This window comes from Dreissena polymorpha, chromosome 14, assembly GCF_020536995.1.
Source record: "Dreissena polymorpha isolate Duluth1 chromosome 14, UMN_Dpol_1.0, whole genome shotgun sequence".
In the NCBI taxonomy this organism is placed as follows: Eukaryota; Metazoa; Mollusca; class Bivalvia; order Myida; family Dreissenidae; genus Dreissena; species Dreissena polymorpha.
Window position 1 is genome coordinate 1,411,982 of NC_068368.1, and position 21,732 is coordinate 1,433,713.

At 33.4% G+C, this 21,732-nt stretch overlaps 1 protein-coding gene and 2 long non-coding RNA genes across 4 annotated transcripts in view; 2 read left to right on the forward strand and 1 right to left on the reverse strand.

Annotated features, from left to right (window-relative positions):
* The window catches only part of LOC127856968 (uncharacterized), a 64,216-nt gene that overhangs the window by 6,496 nt on the left and 35,988 nt on the right, over positions 1-21,732 (forward strand). The gene's annotated exons all lie outside the window — the stretch shown is intronic.
* LOC127856972 (uncharacterized) overlaps positions 1-21,732 on the reverse strand; it is a 57,963-nt gene that overhangs the window by 2,696 nt on the left and 33,535 nt on the right. The window lies entirely within an intron of this gene.
* LOC127856973 (uncharacterized) lies at positions 16,193-19,785 on the forward strand. Its single transcript, XR_008038271.1, has 3 exons — positions 16,193-16,326; positions 16,967-17,139; positions 18,162-19,785. It is a non-coding gene; the product is annotated as an uncharacterized LOC127856973 (long non-coding RNA).

The window sequence follows — 21,732 nt, forward strand, 5'->3', positions numbered from 1 at the left end:
TATAATATTTGCGGAATCGGAATCTGGACTTCAAAATGGACTAGATTTATTAGAGCAGTATTGTACTAAATGGAAGCTACGTGTTAATGTAAACAAAACAAAAATACTGATTTTTAAAAAAGGCGGACAGAATAGACGAAATTTAAATGTTTATAACAAAGGAAACATTGTAGAAATAGTGAATAGTTTTACATACTTAGGCATAATATTTACCACTGGGGGTTCTTTTTCACTTACATATGACGCACTCTCAGGACAGGCTCTTAAAGCAATATACAAGTTGAATGCAGATTTAGTTAAATACCCAGATATATCAGTTAAGCATAGACTTGAACTTTTTAATAAACTTATTGAGCCTATTCTAAGCTATGGCTGTGAAGTATGGGGGTTAAATAATAGTGTTCAGATCGAAAGAATTCATATACGATACTGTAAACAAGTGTTAGGGGTGAGGTTGCAAACACAAAATAATTTTGTTTATGGGGAACTTGGACGTGTGCCATTAATAAATAAACGTATCATCTGTGTGTTAAATTACTGGTTTAAAATATTACAATCTGATAATGTCAAGTACATAAAAATTATTTATGATATGTTATTACATGATTACGATATATATCCAGATAAAAAGTCTTGGGTCAAATCTGTCAAGGAATCATTAGACAGATTAGGATATAGTGAAGTATGTTTTTTTTTCAAGGTGTAGGAGATATTACTTTATTTTTATCCATAGTAAAACAACGAATATCTGATATGTTTTTGCAAAACTGGTCAAGTGAACTTCAAAACACGACCAGAGGTAGAAGTTATAGCATTTACAGTAGCTTTAAGTCTCAACCATATTTAAATGTAGTAAATGTTTCAAAATTTAGAATTGCGTTAACTCGTTTTAGAGTATCTGCCCATAGACTTGAAGTGGAAGCAGGGAGATGGCACAAGCCTGAAAAAATACCGTTTAAAAACAGAAAATGCAAACGCTGTAACGTTCTTGAGGACGAATTTCATTTTTTACTGGAATGCCCAATGTTTAAGAATTTACGAAAGCAGTATATACATAAATATTATTGGAAAAACACAAACATGATCAAGTTTATTGACCTTTTACAGATTGAAAATGAAAAAAGCGTACGAAATCTATCTATTTTTGTTTTTAAAGCTTTTAAAATGAGAGCTGACTTGTGTTATCAATAGCTTCTCTCCATGTACTGACATTTATTTATCAATTTAATATTAAAGATGATACAAACATAACTATAAAGTGTATATAAATTGTTTGTACTAAGACTGTTTCTGTACGTCATTGACCATATGTGTATGTTTGTTGTAATATATGTGTACTCATGGGCTTTAAGCCTAATGTATGTTGAAATAAACTCTTTAAACTCATTATAAAACATCAAATTAGACTTTGTTTATTCTTAAACAAACATATATATATATATATATATATATATATATATATATATATATATATATATATATATATATATATATATATATATATATACATATATATATATAAACGATTTTAAAAACTCAAATCTGAAAGCGTTGCTTTTACATCACCAGTGTTTACCTTAAATAGATCGCTTTTTTCGGAACACGAAAATGATTTATTTTAAGCATTTATTTAATATACATTATTTGATATCATTTAAGATTTTCTGTTTATCGTAACGGTAATCTTGGTATAACGCTTGTTAAGAGCTAAAATCGCTCGACATATCTGCGTGCTATTGTAATTTTTACGTGTTTTTTTAAGCATTCAGCAACAATACATTCAGTCAATTGCAATTAATAGTGACATATTTACCCAAATTGTCGGTAAAGAGATTCAATATCAGCGTATTCTATTTAGCTGTCAAAATATTACCAATAAAACTTCGTTATTTTGTTAACCGAAAATATGTCTTGCAATTTGCGGAAATTACATTTTTTTCATAGATTTTGCATGAGGTCAGAGCTCACGTTCACTCAAATACGCTAAGCTTCTTGATTGTCTAATTACAGGTTATATTACACTTATTCCGATTCCGATAGGGTCCAATTAAAAAATGACAACATTCAAAGGATTGTTCGTGCCTTTCCGGCGTATCAATTTTTTCGAACCTGGAATCATTCTAACGATGGATCTGTTCTCTTCCAATTATTGCAATCAAAACATACTGTCTCGCAACTTCTAAGAAAGTAAATCGCTGTCGAATGCACCCATCGTAGAAAACAGTGTTTCGGAGGCCTCATTTCGACAAAAGCCCCATACAATAGAAAACACTCCCAAATAGTTAATATTTCAAGTAAGTTTCAAATCCAAGGCATCAAAGTAATCGAGACACATACCGGATATTAGAAATAACCACAAAAGGTATGTTTCACATTGTTACATGGCTTTTATTTAAGAAGAGACAAGGAAATTTTTTTGAAACAGGCACCACTTTTGACCACGGAGGGGTACACAATTATTTAGTGTAATGTGACCTACACAGTCACAGCGGAATATAAAGCCCGCGATTCGATATGGCTTGACTCGTTTCATAAAAAATAAAATACTAATTTGAATACACAGATATATCATAGAAATATGCCAAAAGTACGCTTTCCAATCCAGGCGCGGAGATTAGACTGGATCGTGTTAAAAGCTTCTGCCAAATTCTTCGCATTAGTCGACTTTTCCGCGGAAACCAGAGAAATCACAAATCTATAAGGATAATCATGTTGAAAACTGCTTCAATAAAAAGTATTTGCGTGATTCGTGTGCACTTCTTCTGATAAGACGTTGTAAACAAAATGACCCAGTAAACATATTCACAAATGTGGATGTATCAAGTTTGAAACACAATCCCTTAATAGTTGTTATTCGGAACTCTCCAGTCTGGGTTTTTCCGATGTTTGAGCACGCGCGGTAGGTACAAACAAAAGCTGACTAGCATATTTTAAAAGAGAGAGAATCAATAATTCCTCTTATCGCTGAATAGTAAGCACAACTTTTTCTGCTCAAACGTTCGTTATAGTTGATAAAAATACCATGAGTTAATTATTTTTCTTTAGATTAACCTATCTCGATCGTTTGTAATTGGTAAGAATAAGTATGTAACACGATATAATACTGCATGTAAATGTAAACAGTTTCGATCACGTAACCATGTCATTGCATATACTGTGCGTAGGCCTGGGAATACAGTTTTAATGGAAGTTTGTAAACGAAACTACGAAGACATTGACTCCATCGTATATATATTATACTGTTCAAATATATTTAAAATCACATAGACAAGTACCAAACAACAAACACCTTACTATTCTCAGTCCATTCGTAGTGTCCCATAATCGCTTATTGTTTGTGGAGGACACATAGTAACAAACAAAGTTCTTTTCCCTTCTTTTTAACAGTGAGTAACAAATCGTTCGATTACATGTCATGCGCATATTGCCATAATGACGTGACTCGCATTAACTACATTTTGCTACATTGCCAATAGGACAAGTCCGTCCCTTTCCATTAAAGTCAATTTATAAGTATAATAAAGTGGAATAAAATACTCAACAACAACGCCATATGTGAATTCCAGTCCAATGTAATATCTCATATAATTAATATTTTCAAATATATAAGTACAGTCTGACAACAACATGATTGGATCTATCTCTATCCGTTCACCTCAAAATATAAGCGCAGAGTTCTCTTTCTACACAAAACATCTCGTTTTATACTGAAATACACATCAACATAAAATATTACTATTCCTTTTAACATATTTGATTGGTCAAATCGTTGTACTGACTACTCGTTGATTACTAATTGGCTTGGTCAAATAGTACCCTTACTACTTATTACTTGCCCGCTAAAGTACTGTTCCAAAATGACACTCCCCGGGAATGGTGTAACCAATTTATTCACGTGTTTACCCATTTATCGGATATTCCTTTCTGACATCCGATTTGACTTCTTCTGGTGATAATATGGTATTATTTTAATCGTCTTCATCGTATAGTTCAATGGATGTAAGAGATACTTTAATAAGATAAGGATTCCCGCTGCAGTTCTTTGTATGTCTGGTGATATTAAGGTATTATTGTAATCTACTTCATCGCATAGTTCAATGGATGTAAGAAATAATCTAATAAGATTAGAACTCCCGCGGCAGTACTTTTGACCATTTTATCAACTTGGATACCTTGTTAAATACACGTCGCTGGGTAACAGATTCATTCATCTAGAGTATCTTATCTTTGACCTTTCAAATTGTTGATTTAGCCTACTTTAACAATGAATGTAAAGGTATGTCTGGTTTTTTACTTGCGAGAGATCTTAATTAAAGTTCTATTTTATGTATACTCTTATATTATTTATAATTTAACAAATAATAATAATTTTCAATATAAAGAAGTGAAACTCCAGCTGCTGGAGCAGTATTGAATTTTCATTAAAAACAATTAAAAAATAATAAATAATAAAAACACAATACCGCCACCAGCCTCTGAAGGCTGAAAATATAACAACATCGAAGATATGTACGGGGATACACGCTACTGCATCCACGCAGCACACATCAAACTGTTGTGCAATGCAATATAAAGAAGTGAAACTCCAGCTGCTGGAGCAGTATTGAATTTTCATTAAAAACAATTAAAAAATAATAAATAATAAAAACACAATACCGCCACCAGCCTCTGAAGGCTGAAAATATAACAACATCGAAGATATGTACGGGGATACACGCTACTGCATCCACGCAGCACACATCAAACTGTTGTGCAATGCAATATAAAGAAGTGAAACTCCAGCTGCTGGAGCAGTATTGAATTTTCATTAAAAACAATTAAAAAATAATAAATAATAAAAACACAATACCGCCACCAGCCTCTGAAGGCTGAAAATATAACAACATCGAAGATATGTACGGGGATACACGCTACTGCATACTGCATCCACGCAAGTCATATAATCATGGCCAATATATCACAAAGATTTATTATTAAATTTCCAAACCTCACTTATGTTATTATTATTTCTAACATTCAAATATTTTCTTTATAGAACTCTTTTTATTATGATATAAGATGTATCATTAATTTCAAAGGTCATTTTATTTATAAATATTAATGTAAATAAATATATGAAAACATCTATTAACTATTTATGTTATATGAATAAACAATATGTTATATGGATAAATAACTAATTAATTTATTTATCTCTACGGGGCTGTTACGTTACAGTAGTACTAGAACTAATATATTGCTCCATATCATTTGGATATTTATATGTCTATTGATATAGCTCTATTGTGATGCTTTTCTCTAATCTAATCTGAAAAGAAAATTATTCGCTAAAGACTAAGACCTTAAGATTAGAAGGCACATCACTAACGAGCTTTACCATACATTACTTTTATTTGCTATATCTATCAAGCATGCCAAAACAAATCAAGAACATGAATAATGTTTTTCAGAAGAAATATTAAATTGCATAATTATGTCAAGCCGTATGTATAGGTTCCTTCATTACCATACAGCTAACACAGTCTGTTTTTCATGTCTTTTAAGTTAGCTACTGGACCCATTCGTATAGGCGACCGTACATCTGAACAGTGTATTTAGACTTTAATCCTGTATTTAACGTCTGACATACATGTATTTCAGTGTTAGATTTGTTATGTGTAACTATGCTCTGTGTGCCCAAGTTCGATCACGTTCAACTTTGTCTCTGCGCATGCTCAACATCAACAACGATTACTGAAAACTTGCTATGGTATTTAGACAGAGTATTCACAACTGCATCCAAAACTGCCAAAAATGGAAATATAAACAAACAAAACGGTCGTAAACGGTTGAAAACTATATATTACCCCACCTGATCTACGTCACTGAGAAGCACTCCTAAGTTCGATCAGCTGTCTTCATGACGTCACAAATGGGGGCTCACATGCGGTTGATAACTAGTTAATTGCTCACACGAATACTTCAGCTAGGAGTGAGACATTCTAATGTTATTTTTTTTTAGAAAAGAAAGGTGTATTCATATATTTTGAAGACTTTCGTAATGTGCGTCTTAAATATTTATTAAAATAAACAACAACTATCAATTAAGAAGGTAACATAAAAGAACATTAAACACTCATAAACACACATTTGTACAATTACCAAACATATTTACATTATAATACGATATTTCTCCTAAACACAATGTGGACATAGGAATGTCTCACCCCTTATGATAGTCCGTTTTTCGTGGCAAAATGATACGTGAACGCTGTGACTGCATTTTTCACAGAACGCCCAGTTCACTATTTTTAAGAACTGCTTTTTGTCTGCTTGGGGATAAAATTGATTGCAAACGCAACAAACTTCCGTACAATTCATGTCATCATCAGATGAGTCTGATTGAATTAAATGTGTGTGCGTGACTATTCCACTTGTTGAAGGCTTGGAACTGATGCACAATGTTCCTTTAGATTTTTTTAGAAGACATGACCTCTTCAATACCAACTTTTTTATTTATGTGTTTGTCCACAGTTTGCTTTTTGACCGTTTGTTCGTTTACAGTGTGTTCCTTTTCCTGTTCGTATGCCTTGATTTCTTCAATATAAGTATGGCTTGTGATTTCTTTTCCACTTTATTTAGGTCTCTTGGGCGCACTTGGCTTGGCTTTACAAGCGGAGCTGAACTCACATGATTTCACTAAATAAACTGTTTTTCTGTGTACATATCCTTAAGATACGCATCCACAGCTTATTTACCGGACTTGACAGCTTTTAATTTTTCGAAAGGATTTGTATCTCTGAAAGCTTCGCATGGAAAGAGTTTGTTTTTATTAATTGCGTCAATATTTTAAGGAAACATCCCAGTCTTTTTGAAGGCAGACACGATGTTGCGCGGTGTAGCTGCTTTGAGATATGCATTGCATGCAATGTCAGCCATTTGGTACCGTGTAATAGCATGTCCGATGTTTTCGCGCATGTAGGTCGCACACTCTCTGTAATAGTACCCTTTAAATGGTCCAAAAAACGGCAACGTCCAACTGCTGTTATATGTGCGAAGTATGGGCTGGTAACACGAAAAGAATGATGTTTTTTGATACTGCCCATTCGATCAGTGGTTTAGAAGTGTGGCTTGCATGGCCATCAAATATTAATAATATGGGTTGGTTGTCATCAAGTCCCCTCCGTACATTCGGCAGGAAGTGAAACTCAAGGTATTCTCTAAATACTTGAGCATTAGACCATCCGGACTCTGACATTGTATACTCCCTTTCATCAAATCCGGGTTCTGCCTCTTGCCCTTGAATACATTTGGTACCGTGTAATAGCATGTCCGATGTTTTCGCGCATGTAGGTCGCACACTCTCTGTAATAGTACCCTTTAAATGGTCCAAAAAACGGCAACGTCCAACTGCTGTTATATGTGCGAAGTATGGGCTGGTAACACGAAAAGAATGATGTTTTTTGATACTGCCCATTCGATCAGTGGTTTAGAAGTGTGGCTTGCATGGCCATCAAATATTAATAATATGGGTTGGTTGTCATCAAGTCTCCTCCGTACATTCGGCAGGAAGTGAAACTCAAGGTATTCTCTAAATACTTGAGCATTAGACCATCCGGACTCTGACATTGTATACTCCCTTTCATCAAATCCGGGTTCTGCCTCTTGCCCTTGAATACAAAGAATGGGGGAATCGAATTTCCGATGGCGTTTACACATTTATGGTTGTAGTTGTCGAACGAGGCGACGTTACAGCCTATGCGTTTTCATGCAGGGGCGCAATTACGTTTGGGGGTCTGTGCCCTGGTTGGATTCCAGTTTCATCCACATTGTAGATGAACTGTGGATTGTTGAAGAGGTCATATGTTTCCATTGTTTCTCGAAGATTTGTAAAATATTTGTCGACAGTTTCGGGTGTTGAACATTTGGCACGGCTTGTTTCGAGCGAACTTGGTCCCATGGAACTTATTCTGGATTCCCAGCTTTTCAAAAAGTTGTTGAGCCACCGATTGCTTAATGCCTTATTGTGGGGACGCTTTCGTAAATGGAAGGCAAGGTCGCCTGCAACATTTTTTATCTTAGAGCTTGTGACGCCGTAGCCAAGCTGGGCAAATGTCTCCAGATATTCCACAATGCCCAGCTATTCTTCTTTGGAAAAAAGAGTTTCCTCATTTTTTTTAAAGCGCCAGCCTGTTTACGTCCGGCTACCCTGTCCAGAAGGGTACCATATGGAACACCAAAAAGCACTGATGCCTTCCTAACAGAAGTTCCTTTTCCGGTTACTTCTTCATAGGCTCTTAGCAAAGATTCCTTTGTGTATTGTCAATACTTCCCACTGAATTTTGTAGGTTTAGACTGAAATTCAAAAGCATTGTACGAGTCGAGATATAAGGAAAATATCGTCGTTTTTCATTTAAAAATGAAGGAGATACGACTGTTTCGCTTAACAATGTTGGAAATTGTAGATACCCAAAGCATATATTAATTTGTTTTAAAAAAACGGAATAAAAAATAACTTAACCGTATGAGAAGTTATTTGTTCTTAATCAAGTGGTGGAAAACAAAGACGATGGCGCTACAATAAAGAGCTTCAATTAACAACGTCTTAATTGGACGTCTATTATCTTAAAATGTAATGCGTCGATCTGATTTATGAATGCCCCCTTTTGAGCCACAGGAAAACAAAGCGCTTATTTACGGAGACTTTTTTTACCTCCCCTGAACACTGCAGCGTCCCCGGCAATGTAGAAAAGAGTATTTTGATGGATGTTTTATGAATTTAATAGTGATTTAAAGAATACAAGCACGATTAATGCATGAAAAGTAAGGTAATTGACATAATTAATGTTTTGTTATTCACACATACCTGTTTAAACCGCATTTTTACGAGAGGTTGATGGAATTAAGACTTCTGTTATGAGTTTTCGCAGAAAGGCTGGCGCGTGATGTGAGTGCTGGTATTCGAAAATACATCGTAAAAAACTGATCGAACTTAGGCACCTGATCGAAATTAGGCACACAGAGGATATTAATAATAATATTAACAGTAATAACAACAACACAAGACTTTAATGTTGACATTTCTTAAAAGGAACACTACTGTCGTTTAAATACTTATTATCCACTACAGAATGGGAAGCAAATCGGATATCGACGTTACTGGCCATTACTGTATAAATGACAATGTTTGTACCTCCCACGCGCGCTCAGAAATCGGAAAAACCCACAGCGCGCGAGTTCCGAATTATTATTATCTATTAATCTCTAAATTACCTGTGCACGGGGTTTGAAACACAATCTCTTGAATACTCCTTTTACCCATGTATGCATAGCGTCTAGAAAAGGGACTTTGCAAACAGCATAGACCCTGATGAGACGCTACATCATGCGGCGTCTCATCTGGGTCTGCGCTGTTTGCTTAAAGGAATGTCAGTAAGTAATATTCTAAATATAGAAATAAATATAGTAAACATTCCTAATTTTGGAAATAAATTGTTCCAATTTAGAAGGATGGGAAAGTCCACTAGGCATAAATGGGTTAATTACTTTTGCACGGGTTAACGGATTGATGTATGCGTATTTTCTGAAAATTTCATGGAGGATTTACTGGTATTTTCTAAAACTCGTATCGGCACATTGTGCGTTTTTAAATAACGATACCAGATATCAGATGCTATCAACTTCAATAAACTGCGAAGGTCTAGTTTGCTCTTGTTATTGTTATTGAATACGTGGAGAAGCTTGGATATAAAACCAGGTTAAGAAAATGACTCTAGCGGTGCGATAACGGTGGTGTTTGCAACTATTTATGCTGGAAGCTTGCGTCGTATGTAAGTACATCTGTACTTGCTTTGTTTGCTCGAATAAAAATGAATAAACAAAAAAAACCACTTACAAAATGTGTGAGAAGATTAACACATCGCTCAGAAGTTTTCAAAGTATTTTCTCGATTTAAATTGCAATGTCCATAAAGAGCACCTGTATTAAACATATAAGAACTACATGCTAAAGCGACATGGTTGTTTTACGTACACTCTTCAACTATAAATTACCCTACCAAACAATGGAAGCTGTTTGTTTTTACTATTTTAGTCACGCATGCTGCCAACTTGGACTACTTGCGGTCAACATTGACGGACTACTTTTCTGAAACGTGCCATCACGTGGCTAACCCAAAATACAAGCAACGCGCATCCACGTGTATACACGACGAATTCAAGAGATTTGGACTGGAAAGAACTTACCACAACTTCGTGTGGGAAGGGGTTAGTCCAGATTTTTTGCAGTTCACATTATGGTGACTTTTTCTCTGACACCAATATATCATAAGAAAAATAAGACAAAAAAAATTCTCTAACTGCACAATTTTACATTCTTAATATGCATGTTGTACCTTCTATACATAGATAGTGACGTCACTACGTTATTGTCACCTCTATATACTAAGACGCATCACATTCCCCTGGTTTGGGAAATTATACTTCCGCCAAAGTAGTTCTGCGTAGGAATGAAAATGTTAATAATGAAAGAAAAATCGTTGTTTATGGTTTGTTTAAAACGGTATGTTGTTTAAAGAAATGTTATTTAATTATGTTTAAATGTGATTTTGAATCTGTATTAAGACTGATTATCAGAAGCACGGTTACCTGACCTACGTTCGCTTTCACTTGTCACTCGTAAAAGAAGTGCACCCACAATTCCTTTCGCGTTAGTTCACAGGTCAGTAAGACCGTGTGTTTACAATGGCATGTTGTACCGTTGTTACTACTATTGAAAAATTGTTAGTAACGGATAACCATTGTGTCACACCGGTCTTTACTGACCTGTGTGAATGCGCGCTAAGCATTGTGGGAAACGGACTTTTTTCCATCATGGCGTTGGTAAACATAATAAACACGGAAGTGAAAAATGGTAATTAATTATTATCAAAAACAGGCCCCATCAAACCGGGCCAGCTGTAATATATAGTTGGATGCAGTTTGTGCTTCAAAAGGAGCCACTTTTCATGTCAGTGTATTGTTTGTAAGAATCACTAAACACGTAACTTAGACTAACTTAACATGTTGCCAGACTGTATCTTCGAAATAGTAAATAAATCTAAATCATAAATAAATATTTATAATTAAATACCTTCTGAAATTTGAGAACGTAAACGATTGAAAATAAACGCTGTGAACATTACAAGGAATCTCACATGTAGGCCTAATGTGTGAGAGGATTAGTCAGGGATAAAATAAAATGGAGTTCGAAGGATCTAACATTTTGAGGAAGACGTCATTGTATCTTGGACATTTGGCACTTTCATATATTTATTTAGTAGATACTGAAAATGCTGAATGTGCTAATTGCAACATCAAAGACAAGCAGGTGAGATTTTTACAGCTGTATTTTTCTTGACATAATATTGTATGTTTTCCATTTAATTTATATGCCAGTGTTTTTTCACCATTTTGGGAATGGTTTCCGGTCATTCCCCCCCAAGACGTTTCCTCCCCAAGACGTTTCCCCCCAAAGACGTTTCCTCCCCAGACGTTTCCCCCCCATTTTAGTTTTAGTGCAGATGTTTCCCCACCCCCCCCCCAAATAAATTTAATTGTTCGGTTGAAGCATAATCTTTGTTTATTATCAAAATTATTATTTTGTTTATGAAGTCTTTAATTAACTTTTAATATCTATGAAGCAGCTTGTATGTTTTTTTGGTTTAAGAATGGTTTTTGTAGGGTTTAACTGTGTAATGATTGCATGTAAATCATTAGTAAGTGCATGTTGGTGTACTAGTGGAATAAATGGAATATCCTCAAAATCTTACTGAGTATCTTATACATGTTGCTCAACACAAATGCAACCAAGAATAATGTGTAATCAAGACCCGTTTTGAATACACAATTAACACCTTATTTCAGTTTGAGTGAACCTGGGCAGAGTTGTGCAATTGTAGTGTTTGTTGTTTTTTATCCAATTAAAAATGGTCAATTGGTGAATTGAAAAATGGTAAAATCAAATTTAAATTAATTTCGAAACTGTTTTCCTTGTAACAATTAAATATGATAAATTAATATTTACTTTGTAACTGTCAACATTTTTTTCATGCATTCATATGTTTATTATCAAATTATTGGACGTCACTGATATTTTATTTCTTACTAATAACTCATTTAGACTAATTAAAACAGAATTGGACTTTCCTTGCACATTATTTTATTATTAATAATATAATTTATTAGCAAATGTAATAAAAACTTATTGATATAAGAAACACAAAACACAATTACCCGTTTTTATTAAATGAATTTGTGGAATTTAAGCAAAAATTAATAACTTTATGAATTAAAAAAAGGTAAATTCAAAGCAATTTATTAATAATAATTAAAACAGTGATAAACTATATAAAAATGTTTTTGTATGATAATGTGCTAATCTCATCTTATGAATGACTATCCCCCTTCATAAGATGTCACCTAATCTCATCAATGCTGATTAATGGGCCTGTATATTGCACCATAAGTACCCCTTTATACAATAGCTGTTATCTTGTTATATACACTTGCTAATACAATTAACGCGTGTATATTGCACCATAAGTGCCTGATATATTGTTCAATGGTAGGTGTGTGTTGTTACTTAATATTAGTGAAAACATAACTTTCCTTTTATTTGCCTGGTTTTGAAAATATTTTCATTGTTGAGTTTCTTTTAATTTTTAAAGAATATTTTTGAGAGGTAACACCTGAGTACTACAAATCAATGTAAAATGTTCATACTAGCTGTATTGGGACATTATAATTTAAATTTTACGTAACAATTTTATTTACTTGTCTCAAAATAAATATCCCAATATGATATTTATTTAGTCAAAATAATTTGTGTTTCAGTTAAAACTTGGATATAGTTATTATTCTTCATTAAAAATCACAACTATTCCACTTTAAATGACCATCACAGAACATCAAAGCTGTGTTTTTAGTCAATTTTTCAAGGATCTCAATAAATGAAAGAAAAAATTCAGGTACTTATAAAAACAATTCTAATTAGATCTATTTAATTGGTAAAATTTGTTTTAGGCTTCCCTAAAAACAACCAAAATAAATCATTTCATTGATCTATTGATATATCTATTTGATAGGCAGAATGACAAACAGAACTAGTGTGGTTTCTAGGGTCATAAATCTGGCCCCTAAGCCTTAATTGGTAATAATATGCATGCAGTGTTATGTCTCTGATCTGAAAGTGACAATGAAGCAAATCTGCCCTTAGGCTACAGGGCCCTCAATCTGTCAAATCCACGGCCGAAATTCGGCCGCATTCCCCCCCCCCTGAAAAGTGTACTTTTTCCACTTTTTTGGGGAAAAATTCCCCCTTAATTTTTTTTTTTTTTTATAGATAGATGTGTCTCATGATTATTATATCTCAATTCTATTTTAATTTAATCTTGTCAAACATACTAAATTATGAAAAAAGCAATGAATATAGTGCAAACATGTAAAAATGTTATAATTAGAGAGTAAGTAAATAATCCCCCCAAAAGGGCAACGCCGCGAAAATTCCCCCTGCTTTGGGTAGCGATCCGCTTCCCCTAAAATGGATTGAGGGCCCTGGGCTATTTCATTTCACTCACACAAAAGGAGATAACTTGCTATTAATTTAATAGTTACTTCTAACTTGTCTCCTTTCTGTATTAAGAGGGTTTTCATATTTTAAAGTTCAATTGGTCTTCAAATGAATAAGCAATCAAAGTTCTTGATTTTGCCAACAAATATTGTTACCAATTGTGGGTCTACTCTACTTTCTTTTAATAATTATTTTTAATTATGTTTTTTTAATTTTTATATCAATGGAAAGTAAAAAACAATTGTTCACTATTTTGTTTAAAACGTACTTAAAGAAATCCAGGCAAGAATACATGACAAGTAAGGGTTGTGTCAAGAAGGTGCCATTTAAGGCCCTATTATCAGTTTTGGATGCCCTAACCTGTATAGGTGAGAAGACTGGGGACAGTGGGGCATGAGGAACAACTAATACACAGTAATTGACAGTTTGTATTGAATCAAGCACAGAATTTTCTGAGCTTTCATGATTCATTAGAATTGAAAAAAAATTCAATCAACCAGAAAAATGCAGTTGACCAACTTTGACTTATTTGCATTGAACATGTATAAAATAGTGGGTATTAATAGCTTAAGACATTATTGGCAACATGCCTGTTTAATTTATATTACCAATATTGTTAATTAAGCATGGAATATTAATCAAAATTGGGGGTAAAGTTCAATCAACCAGTATTGACCAGTAATGACAAACTTGGGAGTATTGACCGGGGCGGTTTTAACCGGTAAAAACCGCCGGTTAAAACCGGGGGCGGTCGATTCGTGCCAACCCTGGGTGTAATAAAGGAATACTAGAAGAATACATGAGATATTCTCAAAATCTTACACATGTTGTTTTTAATATAATTAAATAGGATCAATTGATGAATTAATTCAGTTTGTGTAAACTTGGGCTGGGTTGTGGAACTATAGTTATTTGTTGTTATACAATTAAATAGGGTACTATGTAACTGTCAAAAAAACATATGCATTCACACGCATATAATCCAATTATTGGATGTCACTGATATTTTCAATTTTACTAGTAGCTAATTAAGACTAATAAAAACATAATTGGACTTTCCTTGCAAAGTATTTCATTATTAATAATATAATACTATAATTAGCTAATGTAATCAAAACATATTGATATTTTAATAATTTAACTCAATGGTATTAATAATATTTAAATTTTCCCCAAAACACTAGGGCAGGAAGATAGGAAGGATTTGTTTTGGAAAATCAACCGTGTTGTCAGTGTAAAATATTTGTAAAGCTTCTTCTGAGTTTGAACTTCAGTTGTACATTTTATGACCTGCAACATATTCTATGCTACTTTATTTCACTATGGTAAGTCATTAAAGTGTTATTTATTTTTCAACTATATAATGTGCTAATCTCATATAATGAATTACTACCCCATTTAAAAATGACACCTAATCTAAATTCATTAATACAATAGTTATAATTGTTTTATTGTAACATACTATTCCACTAAAAATGACCATCATAGAACATCAATGCTGTGCTTTTACTAAATTTTTCAATGATTTCAATTATTTAAAGAAAGAAATCTATCAGGCACTTATAAAAAAATATATAATAAGGGTGTCAAAATTTAACAAACTGAACAAGTCAATTTGAACTTCTCTTGCAATGCAAATGGAGCCACTTGAAATATCAAATTGTTCCCATACTAGTCGGCAATATAGCTATGACATTGTGTCTTTTCAAAACATGCATCAGACACTTTCTGAAACTTTTTAAGCGGTTTTGAAAACGCTATTTCATTGCAACCTTTCGTCAATACATGTTGTTATACAACCGAAAGTGAAAGTACTGTTTTAAAAAAATGAATAAAGAGCGAAATTGTTGAAAACTAACGAAAATTATAATTGATACTTACATAAGACCGTAAGACTGAACAAAATAATACTTAACTTTTAAATCATAACATGAATGTTTACTTATAAAGCAAATTCTTTATTCATCCGCGGACTTTTTTGTGTCGTAGTCATAAATGCCTCCAAATGGAGGTGCGTGATGCGTCTAAGTATAGAGGTGACAATAACGTAGTGACGTCACCATCTATGTATAGAATGACGGATAACGAATTAAGGAGATGTCTAAAATTAAAACATGTTCATGTAAAACCTTTTCTGGCACAATACAGCAACTTTCGCTTATTTATTTTTTCTTTACACGATGATTTTGCAAACGTTATTGGAATTTTTAAAGGGGACAACTTTGGTACATATGATGACCAGATTATTGGAGTCGGTGCACACTACGATACAGTCAACATCACTAAAGGTACTTAACCTACTGTAAATATATATTCATTATGTTGACATCCAGAGGAAAGACAGGATATATATTTTTAACAACATATGTATTCATATGCTAACAAAACTATTTGATATGGGTAATTCTAACTTATTATGCAGACAAGCTAAGTCGGTCTAAGATGATAGCTAGATAAGTCGTATAATCACATATTTATGTCAATGACTGACAACTTGCCTGCTTGAATGGAAGGTATGTCACTTAAGAACACACTCTATAACACCTTAATGCAACCACCGATGTATTTCGACACGGGCTCTTTAAGGCGTTGACGACAACGGATCCGGATGTGCAGCCCTCCTGGAGGTGGCTCGCCAGATGACGTCACTGTGATCCAAGCTGAAACACACAGTCAAATTTGTACTATTCGACCACGAGGAGTATGAGTTTTCCAAATACACTCCTAATCAAGAATTTGGTATGATACGTAACAAACTGTGGCAAATGGAATATGACTCATATATACATAGCTGCAATTAGGATCATGAAAGTCAATTTATTAAATAAAATTCAATGAACCTGTTATTCTGTACGATCTAGGCCCGTATTAACCAATACATTCTACGTCTTTAGAAACAGAAAAGATTTAGACCCAAAACAAAAACTCGAGAGTTTTCCTCATTACAGAATACCGATGTTTCTAATATCACAAACAAACGGTTCTAATTGCAGAACGGTGCACATAAAGGTTATATATAATAACAAGTTAGATATTGACGTAGAGCTTTCCTCTTAACGGATTACCGATGTTGCGTATAGCGCAAAACACATGGTTCTAAATGCAGAACGGTGTACATATAGGTGATGTATAACAAGTTAGACCTCAACATATAGTATTAATAGAAAAACATAGGCTTAATTAATACTATTGATAGCATATCTGAGTCTTAAGTCTGAGAATATTTAGTGGAATACGGTAACAATAAATGATCGTCTATCTATCTCATTGGTAACAAGCTTTTACCACATTATTTGTAGCAAATTCAAAGCACTTCGATCTATGTACTAGTGGCAGTCAAGAACTGTAATGTTGACGACTTATTGTATGTCTTCAACAGGTTTACTGGGTAGTAAATATCTGATATCACACTGGCTGTTGCCATGGATTCAGTAGAACTACCCACAAACCGTGGGGTCATTCAATCCTTCTGGAATCATCGTCCTTGACACGGCGATGGACAATAACGCCAGCGCATCGTCCCAGATCATACCACCTGATGGTCTTGACATGGTAATGAATTAAAATCTTAATATGCACATAATAAAAATTATCACGACGGTTTTCTTGCAAAAATACGTTCGTAATTCGAATTGAATTTCTATATAAACTTTTGACAAAAAAGGAAGACTGTTTTTATTTCAACCAGAATGATATTACGTAATCGACATACTGCTTTATACTTACAGTATATAGATGATAAGAAACAGAAAGCAATATCTTATATGCTCCTTATTGAGAGAGAATTTAGCAATGATACGGCAACATACTACTCACGGTATTGAGAGAGAATTTAGCAATGATACGGCAACATACTACTCACGGTATTGAGAGATAATTTAGCAATGATACGGCAACATACTACTCACGGTATTGAGAAAGAATTTAGCAATGATACGGCAACATACTACTCACGGTATTGAGAGATAATTTAGCAATGATACGGCCACATACTACTCACGGTGTTAAGAGAGAATTTAGCAATGATACGGCAACATACTACTCACGGTATTGAGAGAGAAGTTAGCAATGATACGGCAACATTTTACTCACGGTATTGAGAGAGAATTTAGCAATGATACGACAACATACATACACGGTATTGAGAGTAAATTTAGCAATGATACGACAACATACTACTTTTCCATCGTTTGTAATGTTCAACTAAATCCTTGCTCACATGAGCTAAGCAAATACAACAACGATAACACACGGCCGTTATAACGTGATTTTGGCATGCCAAGTGTTTGCTAAAATATGATATTTTTCGTAATTGGACAATCATGGTTTTGTTTGCAAATGCAATGGCTTCAATCAGGATAGCAGGGAAAAATAAGGTGTTTATAAAAGAACAATTGTTTTTGCGTATAAGTTACGAATCATCTTGCATACAAAACGATCTAAAACTGAATATAACTGTTCACAAATTCAATTGAGATGTATAATTGGCTAACATTCCATTCTATTTTTATGATTAACTTATACGACTTAAGATTGTTTTACCTTGATATTTGTATACATTGGTATATCTGTAGATCTGATTCGCCGATGATGATTCGCCCATTTCTGGAGGGCATGACGATGTCGGAACTACACGCCGTCAAGACCGGAGGATTTGCTACAATCTCCAAAGTCCAAAGTTGTTTCCTTACTGCATGTATTTAAATAGATACCAGCAAATCATTTGTTATCGACCATTATGATGAGCGCTTTGTCAGACCTCGCCATCTCCAAGCTGTCATATCCGGAGGTGGAGGAAACAAATGCGCCAAAAGAAATCTTTAACAAACTGCACATGTTGCGAAAACATATCATCTTACGGTTGATCTTCCACCGGTAGTTACGTTTGAGGTGTTATGAACGTAGTACAATTATATGTTTGTATCATATGAATCTGGAAATGTTGCAATAGTTTTGCGATAAAAAACGTCATCTACAAAAAAATTATAGTATAATCATCTACAAATAAGTAACAGAATCATTAAGTAATAAATGAAAGCTTTTTCAAACACCTACATATACCTGTTAGCGTAATATTCCTTGAACGAAAACTAAGGTATGAAGTTAAATAATTTTACATGCAAAATATTTTACATTTTTACTTAAAAAAATTAAGGACGCATATATACGAATGCCGACACACAGTCATTTTAATGAATCCGATTCAAATCACCAGGACGGAAGAGTCATTCCCAGTTATCTGGTTCAATAATTATGCGATACGAGTGCACAACATTTTTTTCCAACTGTTTCTAAACGTGCTTTGTATTATGATCATTACGTTGCCAGAAAAACAGGTTTTGTCAACCTGTTTTCTCAACATATGTTTTGCCTGGTACCGGACAGGAATATTAGTGTCGGTGTTTCGAGCATATCACGAGGCTGTTATATGTGAATTGCGTGTAGAGATAAATGACTATTGTTATACACAAACATTTATTAAACGCTAAAACATCTTACTATAACTTATATTGCTCTAAGTGGTTTAATTTGCAATATGTTATATGTCACTATAATTATATGTAAATTTTTCTGATTTTTTTAAATAATTTTTTCTCAGATGACCGATTACAATTAAAAATACACATACAGTCTTCTAAACAACCACACCGGTCGTCAAAACGAGCAGAGATAATGTTTACCAGAATACGCAACAACAATTTAAAGTGTAAATTATATAACCGGCTTTACTTCACTAAAGTGACAGGTCTTTTTGGTTATTCCAATGGCAGACATCTGGATACAATATACAATCTGAGCTTAGACAACCTTACATTGTTTTTCACTATCTTTTGAGTTGTTGCAATTTGAAATGGACATGACAAAAAGTAAAGTATGATGCGCGTTACTGAATGCACATCACGTCCTATCTATTAATAGTTGCTACTCATATCAATGTGATGGTATTGTTAAAGTCCTTAAGCATGAACCAGTGCCAACCAATAAATTCGTCTTGTCTTTTGCATATTATTTTATGGTTTTAAAATTAATTAAGTTATAAAAAATATAGATTTTAGTTAATATTTAGTCCTGTTCAAAACATTGCCAATGCTAACTCACTATTCATTAAAATGCAGTTTGATTATTATGGTAAAATAGAGATGTATGACATATTCCAATAATATTATAGTGAATCGCATTGCATCCACAATGATTGAATGTCACGTTAATTAAAGAAGAAAACTCAAGATCAAATCAGATGATATGAAAATAAAGAGTATGGTGACAAATAAAATGCTTACTTTTGTCACATTTATTTCCCTTGTTGAAATATCCGCTATGCAATCCATGTGCTTCAATTAATAGTTGAGTATATCGGAGAGCAAGCACACTATCGTTGGCATTTTTATATTTCAAAACGACAGATTTAACAAACATCAAGTTATGAACACACCAGGAGATTCTTATTATAAAGTTAAAGAAATAGTAACATGGTTATACAAAACATTTACCTACCGGTACGCTTCAAACTACCTGATTAAAACACTAACTTCGCTCATATATTTGCAAAATACAATTGGAACCTTTTTTTCTACTTATTTCTCTAAATGGTGCATCAAAGAACGTACTATTTCACACTTTGTTAGTTGTAGAGTCATATTTGGCATTTCATTGTCAGAAAAATAATTAGCGAAATTATTTTCCTACAGAATTTATAATTGTATAAATGAATGGTTTCGCAAATGTATTGAAGGGTAATTTTAAATTAGTCCGCATGTACACTCCTTTCAAACTACAGTCCTGATAAACAAGAATCACTAATAAAATACTCAAACATCTGGTTATACAAGGCATAGAAAAATAAATGTGTAGCGTGTTTGTATTATATTAGCATATGCCTTGTTATTAGGGCAGGCAATTGGTGAAAATTCTGTACTAGAGAGCATCTATATTTTCGAGTCACATTCTTAATGCTGAACGCTCGACAGAACGGCTATTGTTATCCAACGGTGTAGCTATCTTGGACAGGCAACCGGTTACGTCAGCGAGACTCAAACATAAAACCGTCCTATAACCCGAAAAACTAGACAAAAAAGATCAGAGCATGTCTTAAAGATTAAATATGTTCCCATAATGTAATACAGAAAAGCTTTAATTCATGCTCTTCTTAAAGCGAGATTATACGATTTTGTCAAATATTTATGAATTTATATAAAATGTGTAAAAAAACTTATAATATATATTTCAACATAAATAAATATAAAAGTTAAGTAGAACATGTGTCGCAAAATGCGACAAAAGCCAGATATTCAATTCTGAAATCGAAAATGTCTGTACAGTCGAATTCGCCAGCATGTATTTCATGCATATAAGATGTGAATCTAAATTTAGTTTAACGGTTCATTTTAAATTCCTGAAACGATATATATTCATACGACGCACGAACACTTACTCTGATCCTAATAAAAAGACGAATGCTTCGTTTAGTGTAGGAAAATATTTACGAAATATCTTCGTCACAATAGGCTCGGGGCGCTTATTTGTCTTTGATGCATTTTATGAAATTCGTCTTCAATGTATTATTTGTCTTGCCTATGTTGTGTTATTGTAACATATTTTATGAATATATTAAAATTTAGCACATTTAAAAATCGTATAGTCTCGATTTAATATATCATCATAATACGATGATTAAAAACATACCTTCCGTCTATAAGGAGCAGCAATTGATGAAAACATAGTATTATGGCACGTTTATTGTTCGGTTATAATCAGCATCAGTCAATGTTTAACATACTGATATGTAAGACGTTAATAATCAACATGAATAATGTAAAGCATGCTATTTGATATGTGTTCAGTAAGAAACACAATGACTCAATGTTAAACTTGCTATCTGATATGTAAGAAGTAAAAAATCAACATGAAATGTGATAACATATTATATGAAATGTAACACGTATAGAATAATCATGAATTATGGCGAAACATGGAATATGATACGGAACAAGTACATGATAATAAACAAATACAGATTCCGCAAACAAGAAATGTCTAAATAATTTTTTTGATATGCACACAGTAGAATTCAATACCATTTATAGAGAATATGACATCTTATATGTAATAAGTAAGAATCAGATATGGAACTATGCAAATAAATGA